The sequence below is a fragment of the Vipera berus genome (assembly GCF_964194415.1).
Source record: "Vipera berus genome assembly, chromosome: 7".
Lineage (NCBI taxonomy): Eukaryota > Metazoa > Chordata > Lepidosauria > Squamata > Viperidae > Vipera > Vipera berus.
The window spans coordinates 69,830,716-69,843,603 of record NC_138209.1 but is presented as its reverse complement, the minus strand read 5'-3'; positions in this window follow the sequence as shown (position 1 = coordinate 69,843,603).

Genomic DNA, 12,888 nt, shown 5'->3' with positions numbered 1-12,888 from the left:
TCTTTGTTGCTCTTTTCAGCACTCTTTCTAGGATCTCAACATCTTTTTTGCATTGTGGTGACCAGAACTGGATTCAGTATTCCAAGTGTGGCCTTACTAGTGCAGTATAGAGTGGCACCACCAACTTCCCATGATCATAATGCAGCCTAGAGCATCATTGGCTTTTTTTGGCAGCTGCAGCACACCGCTGACTCATACTGAAATGATGGTCCATAGGACACCAAGATCTCACTAAGTCCTCTAAAGGTAAAGGTAAAGGTTCCCCCGCACATGCGTGCTAGTCGTTTCCGACTCTAGGGGCCGGTGCTCATCTCCATTTCAAAGCCGAAGAGCCAGCGCTTGTCTGAGGACGTCTCCTTGGTCATGTGGCCGGCATGACTAGATGCCAAAGGTGCACAGAACGCTGTTACTTTCCCACCGTAGTGGTCCCTATTTTTCTACTCGCATTTTTACGTGCTTTCGAACTGCTAGGTTGGCCGAAGCTGGGACGAGTAACAGGTGCTCACTCTGTTACGCGGCACTCGGGATTCGACCCGCCAAACTGCCGACCTTCTGATCGACAAGCTCAGCGTCCTAACCCACTGATCCACCGTGTCCTTGCCTTCTCCTCAACACAAATTTATCAATGAAGTAGTTCAGATAAGATTCCATGATTTCAAGTTGCTTACCTGGATAGTTTCCAAAGAGCTCATTCTGAATTAACAAGACAAAGAGATGTCTCTGTGGATTGGTAGACTCCTCTTCCTCCTGCTGCTCCTGAAACAGCCTGCCATTCCTGTGGATACAAGAGAGCTTTATGAATTCAAAATAGCAAGAGGGGGCCTCTAAAAACTAATTGTTTTTCCCTTCCAAACCTTGGAAATAGAATGAGCTGGATATGTGGAAATTTCCTGGATCTTAGGAAATGGGACCAGAAACTATAAGAACATTGGGATTCTAACTGAGATGGATGTCCTTCTCACTTCTCCATATATTTCTACCATTTTCAAAATATTTTCTATGTTTATTCAAAGTGAACTGTATAGATTGAATAAAACATGTTCTAGGGTAAATGAAGCAAGCATGAGCAAGATTTATTCATAGGATCCACTGAGCATCCAAAGATAATGGAAGTCAGGTTATGCCTCCTTAGTTAATTAGTTTTTAGAACCAAATAGATTTTTGGAAAATGCAACTTAGTTGGATAATTAGAATACAAATGAGAATACAACATGGTTGGGTAATGAAACATCTGCAAGCAAACAACCAAGCTCAGAGAGCACCAAGGACTCTACAATACAACATTATGTTATGAATCATTATCTTTAACATGCTTTATGTGTGGTACATTTGTGCTATATTTCTTCCAGGGATAAGCAGGAAACCACCTTGGCGAATTGAGTCATGGAGATATGCACTGCAATTCCACAGCACATGGAGATATTGTGGCAAACAAAGCAATCTTGCATCAAGTTATATGACATCATGCCTGATAAAGAAAAAGACTATTAATGGCTAATAATGCCTCCATTTGGATTTTAGAGCAATTTCCTTTATATGACTTCCGGATATCTTATTAAAAACATCTGTCGACAACTAAAGCTTTAATTTTGAAGGCACTTATTATAATGTAGTTTAATAAGAGACCAGAAGATACTGTAGTTCCAGAACTGTTAGGTAATTTGCAGAACCACCCATGGATTTCGGCTTCCTAAGTGTCAAACAAGAACAGCAACAAAAGTAGCTGTTAACAATGAACATTTGGGGAGCAATTAATGATGGATATTTTGTGAAGGAAATAAAGTGTTGTACTAGTTACACGTTCTGGAGTGAGTCATAAAGTGGCCTAGGCCTAGGCCAGGGGTAGGCAACCTTGGCTCTTTTATGACTCGTGGATTTCAACTCCCAGAATTCCTGAGCCAGCATGGCTCAGCTTGGAAACCTCTCCATTTCCCCTCAGCATGGCTGGCTCAGGAATTCTGGGAGTTGAAGTCCACCAGTCATAAAAGAGCCAAGGTTGCCTACCCCCAGTCTAAGAATATCCTAAAATCCACTACAATCTCCAATATTCTTTGTTTGTCTGGTTTTTTAAAGCTTGTTTGTGTTTGTTTGTCTGGGGCCAAACCTAATTCAGTGAAACGATCAACGCTGTTTTGAAGTGTACACAATCTGAAACAACTTTAATAGTTGCAGTGTCGCTTATAAATGACACTGGAACAAATGAATATTTCTGTACAATATTTGCCACAGCTATTATGAAACAGAACACTTTCGTATATAAGAAATGGGCAGAAATAATGAAAAAGGGCAGCCAAAATATTAAATTGAAAAGACTGAAGCATTATTCACCTAAATCTTTTTCGGGATCTTTTTTTGGGATACTTGCTATGCACATTTCACTAGAACATTCTGATCTCCACACCATTTTCAAATAAGAAAAATGTGGTCCTTAAATTAATATCTATTCTGAAAAAAAACCCCACATTTTTCTAATCTGTGTCAGTTGAAGAATTTGCTTAATATAATTTTCTTCTCTGGAACATTTTTTTCTCTCCACTGGTCTATGGGTAGATGGGCCAGACAGAAAGATATGAGGTCGTGGAGATATCACAAAGTAGGTCTCACCTAAAAGCCTGTCCATGGAAACTTGTGACCTCAAAGTCCCATCTATGGCAAGAAGAGTGATTGGTGCTTGCTTTTTTGACAGGTAACAAGTAGAAGAATTCACAAATCAAAGGCCTGTGGTAAGTGCCATCTGGACAGAACTCCTGGTCAGCACTGCTGCCAGAGTTGAAGAAGATATTTCAAAGAGGACAGCAATCTCTTAAGCCAGCTTCATTTCCAACCAATGTCAGTGCTACAGACCAGGAACTTAAGGCTGCTATTTGGAAAAGTCCAAATAGTCTAGGTTTTTTTTTAATGCTAATAGGTTCAAAATGTCTTCCAAGAAAGTGTTTGCATTTATATTCTTATCTTAATCTCCCCCACTCTGCAACATATTAGAGAAAAATGTTGTTGTTGTTAGTTGCAAAGTCGTGTCCGACCCATCGCAACCCTATGGACAATGTTCCTCCAGGCCTTCCTGTCCTCTACCATCTTCTGGAGTCCATCTAAGCTCACGCCTACTGCTTCAGTGACTCCATCCAGCCACCTCATTCTCTGTCGTCCCCTTCTTCTTCTCTTGCCTTCAACCTTTCCCCGCATTAGGCTCTTCTCCAGTGAGTCCTTCCTTCTCATTAGGTGACCAAAGTATTTGAGTTTTAGCTTCAGGATCTGACCTTCTAAAGAGCAGTCAGGGTTGATCTCCTCTAGGACTGACCGGTTTGATCGCCTTGCAGTCCAAGGAACTCGCAGGAGTCTTCTCCAGCACCATAGTTCAAAGGCTTCAATTCTTTGGCGCTCAGCCTTTCTTATGGTCCAGCTTTCACTGCCATACATTGCAACTGGGAAGACCATAGCCTTGACTATACGCACTTTTGTTGACAGGGTGATGTCTCTGCTTTTTAGTGTGCTGTCTAGAGAAAAATAGCACCTCCAATAATACTCAACAAATGCAATCTTTATAACAATCCTGCCAGTGTTATTTTTTCACCCTCCTACAGATGGAGAAATTGAGAATAAGAGACTGTATTTTATTTAACAGGCGCCTAGTCAACTCGTGACCAAAGCAAGGTTCCTAATGGACTTGCTATTCAGAAGTGAGTTTATTTTTATTTATTATAATAAATAAAATTCTCAGCAGTTTCGCTGCACCCTGCTAGTTTTCCAGCCTTTAGCATTCTAACTGTAGACCTGTGTTTTCTGTCTCAAGTCGGAGAATATAGGATATGCTTCGTAAATATGAATGCAGATGGATCTTTCTACACAGATCTAAAGGCGTGAAAACTGCAGTTTGGGTTTGGCTTTAAGAAGATGAGTAATATGACCAAAATTTTCATAAAGTAATCTCATTTGTCCTCAGGCTGAGGGAGAAAGATGGCATTGACCCAAACAATACAATTAACATTATAGTTAACTAGGCCTCCAGTCCAACCCTTTAATTAATACAATTAATGTAGAAGATTCAGGTTTATCAAGAAATGCCAAACATGTCATCTGCAAATAAGACTACATTTTATATCAATCCATGAACCGGACTACTTTTTCTAATGCTGGGGCTAAAGATTCAAACACAAATGAAAAAGACACTCCAACAGGATGTACAGCAAACCTCAGTGACAGCAAAATGATGGCACATATGCAGTGACATCATGACCTAAATGCTGCAACTAGATCCCAATCATTCTGGCAATAAATATACTGTAGTTTCCGTAAAAAAAAGAGGCTTTGGATAAAGTCTTTTTTTTTGTCTTTTAGGAGAAGAATAAAATTGTAATTATTTGAAACATAAATAAAGAATAAATCATAGACCTGCCAATAGATTTGGTCAAAGGCCTTCTCTGTATCCAGTGAAATGATATTAGCATGATTTACCTTAATATTATTTAAGCTGCAAGATGTATTAATAATCTCCCATTCTCACCTGCTTTCCTATGGTGAAAAAATCCTGCACGATCATAGTAATTAGTGAATTTTTTTTACTGCTTCTGGAATAGGTTAGCAAGAATCCCAGATGTTATTTTAACATTTGACATTCATTAGTGAAATAAGTATAATGAGCACAGCATGTATAAACTTTTATCTGCTTTAGAAATGACCGCAAGAGAAGCTTAGAGAAGCTGGAAGAATACCAGACCCAAACACCTTCGGATAAAAGCTGACGAATAACAATATACTTAAAATTCTTTTACCGTCATGTAGAACATCACCTGATCATATTATAATTCCTCATATTATACCTATCAACAAAGATGATTAGGGGCCTGAAGGCTAAAACATATGAAGAACGATTGCAGGAATTGGATTTCTCTAGTGGGGACTGTCCATGGGCTTTTTGTTATGTCATGGGCTCTGGTGAGCAGGAACGAAGACACATGGTTGAACAGAGAGTAACTCATACTTTATTAGTTATAATACTGAGCTTAAGCCGGGCCGTGCCCAGCCACTATATGTATATAGCCAAACCCTATAGCAGCAGCCAATAGAATGGAACCCATGCTTCCCGCCAAGGCTGACCAATTGCAAGGCCGGAGACAAGTCTGTCTAGGTTTCAGGAGAGCCGTTGGCTCACGTGGTGTTGTACCACAAGCTCAATACATAACAGTTTTCATGGCAAAGATACTGGAGTGGGTTGCCATTTCCTTCTCCAGTGTCACTGGAAAAGAGCCTAATGCTGGGAAAGATTGAGGACAAGAGAAGAAGGGGACGACAGAGAATGAGGTGGCTGGATGGAGTCACTGAAGCAGTAGGCGTGAGCTTAAATGGACTCCAGAAGATGGTAGAGGACAGGAAGGCCTGGAGGAACGTTGTCCATGGGGTCGCGATGGGTCGGACACGACTTCGCAGCTAACAACAACAAGGGGGGACTAGGGAGGACATGGTGGCAGTGCTCCAATATTTGAAGGGCTGCCACAAAGAAAAGGGGGTCAACTTATTGTCCAAAGCACCAGAATGTAAGACAAGAAACAATGGATGGAAACTAATAACACATTTAACTTTTTTCATCTCCAGCAAATATACACATAACAAATTTATTTTAGAAACAATGTGATGGGATTGAAAAAAAACGTTAACAATAAACCCCAGTAAATTTGTTGATCTCAATGAAATCACTCTACACCAGGGGTCCCCAACCCCCAGTCCATGGACTGGTACCAGGCCGGAGCATGCCAGCAACTGGGCTGCACAAACAAGCAAAGCCCCATCCGCGGGATGCAGGCAGCACACAAAATTACGCACCCTCCAGTTTGCAGAAAAACTTCTCTCCGCTGAACTGGTCCCTGGTGCCCAGAAGGTTGGGGACCTCTGATCCACACAACATTTGAATTACTTCTTATTTATTTGCTGAATTTTTATCCTGCCTCTCCTCAGACTGTCACAGATAGCCATCCTCCATATTTTTTCTCCCTACCAATTATGATGAGGTAAATGGGTTGAGAAATAATGGCTGGTCCAAAATCACCCAGTGAGCTTCCAAGGTGAAGAGATTCATTTGGGTCTAGAGTTTACCTAGTCCTAAATCAACACTTTAACAACTTTAGTTTCCACTGAAACTTTACGAAGTTCCATAAAAAAGGAAAGCCTTGGTCTGCTAAAAATCTTCTTGACCTCAGAAGTAAGAAGATCTACCCTTACTTAGTATACAGTATGTGTAAGGATCTTTTCATTCCTTACATCATTCAAAGTAAATTAGGATCAAATAAACCTGCTTGTCCTTTCCAATAGGTTTCTTTTAAGAAACTGTATTTTTCCCCAGGTAAGTCAAAAAGAAAAAAAAAAAGACCATTTATTTTCCCCGAAGCCTCTGGGTACTGAAACTGGATACAAGTTTCAAAACCAAAACAAAAGACACAATTGGAAGAACAGGATGGTCCCTTTCTGTTTACCATAAGTATCAATTGTCAACAACACCTTGGGGTAGATGCTATCAAGGAAAAGTAGCTGACAGGTCTGAAGACATGACACCATTTTACCTTACCCTAAGGATCAAAGCCAAAATAATGTCCATCAGACTTTATTTAACATGCGTACTTTGACCTCTGTCTCTAAATTAGCACAGTGCAGCTGCCTTTAAAACAAATTGTATAAGAGTATTCTCTGGCTTTGGATAAAATGAACTCATCAAATTTGCAGACGACACCAAGCTGGCAGGAATAGCCAATACTCCAGAAGATAGGCTTAAGGTACAGGAGGATCTGGACAGACTCGAACACTGGGCACTATCTAACAAAATGAAATTCAATGGTGAAAAAAGTAAGGGTCTACATTTAGGCAGGAAAAATCAAATGCACAGGTATAGTATAGGTGGTACCTTGCTCGATAGTAATAACTGTGAGAGAGATCTTGGAGTCCTAGTGGACAGTCACTTAAATATGAGCCAGCCATGTGCTGCAGGTGCCAAAAAAGCCAACACAGTGCTAGGCTGCATTAACAGAGGGATAGAATCAAGATCACGTGAAGTACTAATACCACTTTACAATGCCTTGGTAAGGCCACACCTGGAATACTGCATCCAGTTTTGGTCACCACGATGTAAAAAAGATGTCGGGACTCTAGAAAGAGTACAGAGAAGAGCAACAAAGATGATTGGGGGACTGGAGGCTAAAACATATCGGGAACGGTTGCTGGAATTGGGTATGTGTAGTTTAATGAAGAGAAGGACGAGGGGGGACATGATAGCAGTGTTCCAATATCTCAGGGGCTGCCCCAAAGAAGAGGGAGTCAAGCTATTCTCCAAAGCACCCAAAGGCAAGACAAGAAGCAACGGATGGAAACTAGTCAAGGAGAGAAGCAACCTAGAACTAAGGAGAAACTTCCTGACAGTTAGAACAACTAACCAGTGGAACAACCTGCCTCCAGAAGTGGTGAATGCTCCAACACTGGAAGTTTTTAAGAAGAGACTGGACAACCATTGGTCTGGAATGGTATAGGGTTTCCTCCCTGAGCAGGGGGTTGGACTAGATGACCTCCAAGGTCCCTTCCAACTTATTATTATTATTATTATTATTATTATTATTATTATTATTATTATTATTATTATTATTATTATTATTATTTTATTATTATTATTATTATTATTATTATTATTATTATTATTATTATTATTATTATTATTATTATTATTATTTGTCTTGCTCTGCTTCGAATTTATTCAAAATCCACAGCAGGTAGAAAATCTGATAGCAGAAAATGTCTCGGTGTCATTCAAAACATGCTTTCTGTGAAGTTGTTCTTCGGGTTCATTGCTGCATCTGCATCCCTGTAGCTGGACAGACAGACACAATAACCATTTTTGCAGATCTAATATTTGTTCATGGGTGGAAAACACAAAGAAATGTAGACTGGAAGAAGGAGGAGTAAAAGAAATGAAGTAGTATTTTACATCAAGCCAAAGTCTTGCTTTTTCTTTGATGAATGTATATCCTTACTTTTCCAGTTACTCAGACATGACTAAATAAATTCACTGGCCCACCCTTTACACAAATACGAAGATGTCTGATATACCATTTTGCAGGCTGCTTTTAAATTCCAAATTACTGCAAGAGAACATGGTGCATCTGAAATAGAGAAGTTGGGCATGTAATATCACCAAAGTCAGGAAATTAAAAAAGTGATGTTTTTCAATGTTGATCCATTCCCTCTGCCTAACAAGTAAGCACATCTAATATTTACAGGAACATAAAATATAAAAATGGACCTAGCAGTTGTTGAAAGAACCATACTGCTGAATTTCCTGAATTGTGTGTTTGTGTCTCACTCATCATTTTGCAGTAATCTCTATTTTTTCCAGAGCCCTATCTTAAAAGTCTGTGTTGTTTTCATGTGCTTGATCACACAGAGTGTTCTTTTACTTTAAAGGTATAAAATCTCCAGTGCTGTCTGGTTTGATTGGACACAGGAATTAGACACATCAGGATTTCTTAAAATGTTTTTAAACTGCTTCTTGGGATAATTAAAAAAGTCATTCAGTGTGGATGTCACACCACAAAAATACTTATCTCCTTTGAACCTTTTAAGTCTTAGCCATGCACTGCAAATTATTTCTGCTACTTAGCCAAACCAAGCAGTATGAAAATATGCAAGCCATATTAGCGATAAGCATTTTTATCACAAATATATTTTGGTTTCCTCTCCTTAGATGTTAATGAAATCTCCATTCAATATAGGGGTAAGCATTTTACGGTATATTTTGTTTTTTATGAGATCCCAGCAAATCATACAATTCAAATCATACCTTAAATTATTACAGTAGACTAGCAAGCGGCATAAACCAAATTTGTTGTACAATTCAGTGAAAAGTGAAGACCCAGTAGCATTAAATTGACTGAATTTGACCAAAAAAAGTTAATAAAACACATGATTGCCTAATGAATCAATGAGTTACAGATTCTGACCAATAGATTTTGCCATGTCTCATTCCTTAAAATAACTTACATGGAATTGACAATAACTTTGACCCATATGATTCTTTTATATTTAATGTAGTTTTTAGTTATATTTGATTTCACATAAATTTAGTTAATGAAATCATGTATGACTCATCTATGTGATGGCCCTATCATGTCAGCCTTATAAGAGACACATTTTCCATGCTGACTAACCTGGTAATATTATTTCTCTTATCCACATAGTTCTGAGATGGGACAAAATACTGAAGGAGCAGGGAAGAAGTCCCACAGAAGTGATTTTCATGCCAAGAAGGAGGATGAAACAAAGCACCAATTTGCCTTAGCAAATTGCAAAGCCCATCTATCAAAAACTCTTTCTGAGTAACACCAAGAACAAGCACTCTTTGGACAAAAAACTTGTTGGGAGTCTTCTCTGTTCTGGCTAGTACAAACTTGAACCAAGTGTATGGATCACAAGGCATCCTACAAGTAACCCTTAGGATTGCCTCGTTTCTCCTGGGTTTTAGAGAAAAAGATCCACTGGTTTGTTTGCTGTATTGTGGGCAACTTTACTGTACCATTTTCACGGTTTCCCATCTCAAAGTGCATGCCCATTGTTTTCAGGAATCACAGCTCTAATATAGGTGTGGTTGTGTGTAAAAACTGCTGTTTGGGAACTGCAGGTATTGCCTCGTTTTGGTCTGACCAGATCTGGTACCAACTACTCACTACAGCTTCATTGTGACTACCAGTATTATAAAGGCCAGTGTAATTAAGAATAGACTATTGAGCAGGCTTCCTCAAGATAATTCATTTGCATGACCTAGCTGTATTAGGCTGTTCTGGAGTGATCATTCTGCCAACATTTAGCAATTGAAAAATGAAATAGAAGCTCAAGGTTAAATGATTACCTATTCCAACCAAAAGGGACGCGGTGGCTCAGTGGGTTAGGACGCTGAGCTTGTCGATCAGAAGGTCGGCAGTTTGGCGGGTCAAATCCCGAGTGCCGCGTAACAGAGTAAGCGCCTGTTACGTGTCCCAGCTTCTGCCAACCTAGCAGTTCGAAAGCGCGTAAAAATGCAAGTAGAAAAATAGGGACCACTACGGTGGGAAGGTAACAGCGTTCCGTGTGCCTTTGGCGTCTAGTCATGCCGGCCACATGACCACGGAGACGTCCTCGGACAAGTGCTGGCTCTTCAGCTTTGAAATGGAGATGAGCACCGGCCCCTAGAGTTGGAAACGACTAGCACGCATGTGAGGGGGAACCTTTACCTTTACCTTATTCCAACCAAAGGGGTACTAGTAACTCAGAGAGAGAGAGAGAGAATTGATCCAACTCAGTAATCAATTTAACTGTATACACCAAAATCTTTAACACACTCAAATGGCAGCATTGAAAAGCATTGCATAATGCCATATTATGCATTATCATATCATTTGATTTTATTTAATTTTTGCTCCGTCTGCAAGTTCCAGTGGTCCTGGCATTTTTGGCTTCCTGGAATCTTAGTTTTGTTTAGATTACAGGACAGCTTGCAAACAACAAGCACCCAGTTTGTGTATTTGTGAAAGCTACTCTGATGCATCTTTGCGGCTGAATAACATTAGTTTTTTTTTTTAAATAGCATTTAGCAATAGCTATAATACTTAGACTCATATACCGCTCCATAACGCTTTATAGCACTCTCTGTGCTTTATAGCAAGGGTCCCCAACCTCTGGTCCATGGACCAACACTGATCAACAGCATGCCACCAACTGGTCCGCACAAACAAGCAAAGCCTCATCCACAGGATGCAGGCAGCACATGAAACCACGACCCCTCAAGTCTGTGGAAAAAACTCTCTCCATGGAACTGGTCCCTGGTGCCCAAAACGTTGGGGGCCGCACTCTCTGAACGGTTTTTAAATCAATTGTTTTGTGATTGTTCCTTCTATTTGCTTTAATTGATATTACAACTGTGATGTTACTTCCTCGCAGTTTCAGTTACTAGGTTCCAGTGTGATTTAGCTAAGCAAGTAAGCAATCAAAAAATTATTTTTCATTCTTTTTCTTTTTGCTTACGAGGAAGCCCTGTTTACCGTGAGCAAAAGTTGCAAGTAAGTTACATGCATATGTGGATCAGTTTATAAGAATCCTTTCTCCAGTTCTTATAAATTTACTTTTGTCTGCAAATTCCAAGAGGGCCATCATGCTGAATTGACACTTTACATGAAGCAAAAATAAGGGCAGAACAATGGATTTGAGAATATATTTTCCATTAGTGTAAAAAAAAAACTTTGCTGAAACTCATTGCAGTTTTTCTGCTTGCAGGGGAGATATCTTACATTTTTCCTTTGAGGATAGGATAATCTGTTTTAAAGTTTGCTGAATATATGCCCAGGTTTTTGCCTGCTAGTGAGAGAGCCCAGTTAGGTAGCAGCATTTTGTCTACTTTGATTGTTCTCAAAACCCTAACCGGTTGAATACATGGAAGAGAGATCACCAGAAAAAACACACACATAAACAGAATTCTAGACTGTGTTGGGGAAAAACAAGTTCAGAAAAAAAAGGCAAACTTCTGTTTTCTCACCAAGAAAACTACATCAAAATGCCCAGGAAGTCACCAGAAGTCCAATCTGTTTGGAAATTTCCTGTTTAGAGAAGAACTAGTAATTAGCTTCATGCACTCATTTACATGTGAATGCTTTAAAACTGAATAGACAGTGATGCTAAACTTAACTCCAATCAAATATTTATTATGGTTATAAACCAGGATAAGAATAGGATACAAACAATTAATAACTTTTAAAAAGCTAAAAGATATAAAAGCAAAAGTTCCACATGGTTTTAAAGCATAAAAATACATTTTATAATACACACACACACACACACACACACACGTTAGGAAATTGAACGGCGTGTTAAATGTGGTTGGCAGGCATTCGGCAAGCTAAGCATAATTTTCAAAAACAACCTCCCCTTGTGCCTAAAGAGAAAGGTTTTCAATCAGTGTGTGCCACCTGCTCTAGCATATGCTGGCAAAACACGGACACTAACCTCACAATCGATACAGAAGCTACGAGTGGTGCGAAGAGCCATGGAAAGATACCTGCTCGGCATCAACAAGACACGTTAGAAAGACCCGCACATGGATTAGAGAACAAACGAAAGCATACGATGCCATGAAGAGAGTAAAAGAATGGAAATGGAAATGGAAACGGTCACAGAGCAAGAAGAAATCAGGACAGGTGGACCAAGGTAGTCACAGAATGGATCCCATTTGATAAAAAGCATCCATGAAAGAGACCTAAAACAAGATGGATCCACGACATCAGCCAAGTATGGCAGGCCCAACTGGCAAAAGAAAGCTCAGGACCGTATTCGTTGGAAATACACGGAAGAGGCCTTCATCTTGCAGTATGTAGACCAAGGATAGGCAACCTTGGCTCTTTTATGACTCGTGGACTTCAAATCCCAGAATTCCTGAGTCAGCATGGCTCAGCTTGGAAACCTCTCCCTTTCCCCTCAGCATGGCTGGCTCAGGAATTCTGGGAGTTGAAGTCCATGAGTCATAAAAGAGCCAAGGTTGCCTACCCGTGATGTAGACAATGGCTAAAATGATGGTAATATATAAATGGTGTGTGTGTGTGTGTGTGTGTGTGTGTGTGTGTGTGTGTGTGTGTGTTTGTGTCTTTTTTATTTTTATTTCTATTTGGTCTTTTTTTTTCACTTACTTTTTAAGATAGGAAACTAGACTTAAATATTTAAATGTAATTACCGGTAACCTTGAGAAATTTTTAACCAGTAAGAATGTTTTGAACCTTGTAGGGAAAATAAATTTAAATAAGAATTGTAAACAGGATTCGTGACGAGGCAACCAAGATGACTGGATAGAAAAGAAGCATGATATTGATGTGATTATTGTTGGTAGAAATTTCAGGA